We start from the raw sequence: 4,353 nt of genomic DNA on the forward strand, positions 1-4,353 counted from the left end.
CAGTCTTGAATTTGTGTTCCTGGACTCCGAGTGAGACTGTGAAGATCACGAAACTGCCTGTATCTGTACCAGCCTCTCATGATGGGAGAGAAGAGAAAAAGCACAGTAGCGGCTGTATGGATGTGACCTCTAAATTGCTTAGTAAATATCACTATTTAAAGAAAAGTAGCAGCAATAAATGACACGTTGAAGATTCACATAAAGTCTGAAGAAATAGGGATTGTACGGACTGGGAGTGCCAAGGGAAGGGACAATCATTTTGCAGGGTAATAAAAAAGGGACAAAGTAAGCTATAAATCCTTGGAAATGTTTTTCCCAGTTGTCTTTTAACATTAGGAAAACAGACCCAGAGACAGATTTTTCCTGTAGCCACCTTTTGCTTAGGTAGGGAGAAAAGGAGCAGTTTAGCCACCCTGACGGACTGCTTGGGGCCGCACCACGGCATGGCCGAGAGCTGCCCAAGATTTGCCACACCACGTCCTTCAGCATCCCCAGTTAAGCCTAGCTAGAGCACAGCTACCTTAGCTCCCGCACCATCTCCTATGCCACAGCTTGTGCAAAAAAAGCAGGATAGGAGCCAAATACACTGGCCCTATACCCACTACGAACATCCCTGGATCCGCAACTTCCCTTGGCACCGAAGGAACCCGAGCAGGACGGCGAGTTCGACGCACGCTGCCCCAGCGGGGATCTACCACCACCACCACCACACGACGAGTGCCAGAGGAGAAACCAGGCTGTTCCCGAGCTCTGCTCTGCTCTGGGTAGCACCAAGTAATTCGACCCTCAGGAAAACGTCGGGGAGGAAAGAAGTCTGTGGCAAGGCGAGAGCTGTGTTCCTTTAACCGGTGGTAGGAGGAAAATCAGGAAAGAGAAAGGTAAGCGGAAGAGCATGAGGCGGCAGGGAAGTGGGCTGGGATGTTTCTCCTTTCACAGGTCAGCTCACGTGCAGGGAGGGTGACAGGCTTCCAGCACGCTTGTGCCAGGTTTGGTGCTTCTTTGCTGCTCCTATTACCTTGCATTTCCAGGCTCTACCACTTCCAACAAACTAAACCCAAACAGACAAGCAAAACCCACCCAAACTGTTCAGGATGGGTCTGAGCTGTTTGGGAGCCAGCCTAGCTGAGCTGGTTTGGAAACAGGGCAGACTCTCTGGAGGAGGTTTCTCCAGGGCGCAAGGGCTGAAGCCAACACCAGGTCCCAGTCCCTTCGGTGGCCAGCGCTGCCCTCCCTCCGCACTCTCACAAGCGCCATGAAGAGAGGAAAGGAGAGACGACGCTTGGGCGATGGGCAGGCCCTCCCCATCCCTTTTGTCCATGGCGCGCGCCGCTCCATCTCCTTTTCCAGCACGCAGGAAAGGGGCTTTTCAGGAGAGGAGCACCCCGGAGCGCCTGCCTGCCTCGCTGCCATGCCAATCCCTCCTCCCTTAAATCCTCACGGAAACCCGGATCCTTGCAAAATGTCTCCGTCGCTGCGTGCCAGAGCCTGGCTCCAGCCCGCGGCGAGGGAGCTGCCGCCTTGATGTCACTCGGAGCGGCTTTGAAACAGGGGAGCTATCTTTATCCGCGCCGGAAAGCGCCATGTGCAGCTCTGGCACAGTACGAGCAATTAACAGTAATGAAAAGTTGGGGTTGCCATGGATATGCTGCTCTATTTACGCCGCGCATCAACCCACCGCGCTGGCCGGGGCGGCAGCCAGAGGAAATCAGAGCCCCATTCACAGCCCTGGCGGGTGGTTTTGTCTTCAACCGGGCAGCGGTGACAGCCCGGCCACGGCGGCGGGACCCGGACAGCGCTGCGCCCGCCACCGACCCGCCGGGCTGGACGCAACCCGCGAGATTTTAGCTGCTGCCCTTCCTCTCGGAGGCGCCCGCTTGGCGGACGGCTGCTGCCCAAACAAAACTCAGCAGCGCTTTTCAGACAACCTCAAACAAACCGCTCGTAAATTTTCTGCAAAAATGGCAGTCCCTGCCTGTCATTTTTGAGACCGTCGCTGGTAACTGGCCCTCGTCTCAGCCCCTGCTTTGGGAATCGGGGCAGCTCAGGAGGAAGGCGGAGAAGGAAGGGAAAAAACCCAGCCCGGGGGCTGCTGCGTGCCCGGCCCCCGTTAGCACGCCGGCCCTCGTTAGCGCGCCGCGGCGCTCGCCTGAGGATTCCAGTTGGCTTAATTAGCGACTCAGGTGAACACGAAAGATTAAATGTGGAACAAGGCTGGGGAAAGACGGGAAGACGACCAGTCTGGGGCAACGCGCCTGCCTGGGTACCTGCAGGATTAATCACGCCCGAGCGCGGGCAACGCGGACTGGCTGCGGCCGTCTCATCCCAGCTCCTCCTTAGTCACCTCTAATGGCCTTACGAGCTATGCTCAGCAGGTCGTGTTATTTCCCCGTCATTAAAAGCATCGGCACTTCGGTTTTGTTTTGTTTTCCGGGTGCCGTTGCACCGGCAGCGAGGGCCCTGCGCTGGCTCAGACCCGCGAGGCCCCGGCGGCTCGGCTGAGGGCTGCGGCGGCCCCAGCGCAGCCGCGCGGCTCCGAGCAGAGCAGATAACGCAGATAAAGTCACCAGAAGCCCTAGTTTTAGCGCCTGCTCGAATTGCAGCCAGGCGGGGCCCGTGAAACCCAAACCGCCTGCTTTCCGAGTCGAGCATCGCGGCTCCGGAGCGACGGCTTTCCCGCGCCAGGTAAAGAAACACCACGGCCCCGCTTCTGGCTCGCTGGAAACGAGGAGAGAAAAGTCCAAACAGCTCGAAGAGGCCCCATAGCAGTTTCCTTTGCTCTTCCAACAAAGCGGCTCAGCAAGCTTCCGGGAAGGAAAGCGCGGACGTAGGAGCGCCGCGAAAGCGTGCGGGGCGCAGACGCCCATCCGCCCGGCTCCAGGCCTGTCTCCCGGAGCGGCCTCTGGTGACCCGCCTGGCCGCAGCTGGATCACACGCAGGGACCTCGAGCGCCGGTTTTGCTCTCCCCCATTAACAAGCGGCAGCCCGACGGCAGCACCCGGCGCCCTCGGCTCTGCCCCGCTGGCCGGGCCGCAGGAGACCCCGGCTGGAGGGCACTGGGTGGGGAAAGCATCCCAAAACCACGCCACGGCCCCGCCGAGCGCCGGGACACGAGCGCCCCGAGTCGAGGGGCGCAGAGCCACGGCCGCCCGGAGCGTTGGCAGCGGCGCTCCCGCAGCCGGCGCGGGCAGAGTAAACTCTCGTGTTTCCATGGAAACTGGTGAGGAGCCGCTTGAGGCGGATGCCTGCACATGCGGAGCCACGGGCCGGCCCGGTGATCCGCACCGCTGGGTGACGGCCGCCGATCAAAGCCAGGGAAGGAAGACACCCTGGTGATTAAGCTAATCGCCCTGATGACCGGCTAATGCCCTCGTGGGCCAGACTCAGACTCACCCTTGGGAAATGCGCCCGCGCTCGCCCGGGGCCCCGGGCGCGGCGGAGCCTCCGCCAGCCTCTCCTGGCGGGCGGGCTGGCGACGGGGCGAGGGCCAAGCCCCGCCGCGCTCGACCGCTGCGATTCTGCTCGCTCCCAAAGCCGACGGAAGGTCCTTCTCTTGGAAGGAACAGAAACTCCCCCAAACCACATTCCTAGGGGCAGGGACAGTCCCTAAGCTCTGCCCGGGCTGGAGCACGGTCGCTCTCCCAGGCCGGGCTGGGCAAGGGAGAGCCCGGAGGAAGCCCCGTGACCTGGCACGTGAGGGCAGGGCGCATCGGCCACCCCAAGCCTCTGCCGCGCTTGGTGACGAAACCGCTGGCTGCCGCCCACCTGCGCGCTGACCCTGCCTGAAGTTACCTTTTGCCCAAAAGGGTGGAGGAGACCAGCCGTTTTAGCAGCGCTCAGCCTGCTCTTCAAGTGCCACCCAGCTCATCTCCTCCCCGCTCTGAGCGGGGAGCGAGCACCCTTCGGAGGGGCTGAGCGCGGGGAGGAGTGACGTTCCCTTCCAACTCCAGCACCCACGTCACTCGCTGCGTCCGCCGGTCAAAGGGCTCCAAAGTTTCCCTCTTCACCTCCTCTAAACCGCAGTGAAAACACACAAAGCTCCCCGCAGGGTAAAGGGTTAAAAGCCCAAGTTACACCAACGCTGAACACCTCCGTGCGCAGTTGCATGAGTATTTCAGGCCCACCCCGGCAAGCAGCTAGGTCTAACCAAGTACATGTGTCTTTCTCATTTAACCAAGAATGATGAGGGGAGAGATGAGGGGTTTGGATGCTCACTGGGGCTGACTACCCCACTGAGCCATGGGGGGGACCCCGAGGCCCTTCTCCTTGTTCCCTCTTGCCAGGATCACTTCAAATTTTTCCTGGGAGGGCCCCGAGAGCCTCCAGCCATGGGCACGGTCCCATTGCCCCACATCC

This window comes from Struthio camelus, chromosome 16 (genome assembly GCF_040807025.1).
Source record: "Struthio camelus isolate bStrCam1 chromosome 16, bStrCam1.hap1, whole genome shotgun sequence".
Taxonomy (NCBI): Eukaryota; Metazoa; Chordata; class Aves; order Struthioniformes; family Struthionidae; genus Struthio; species Struthio camelus.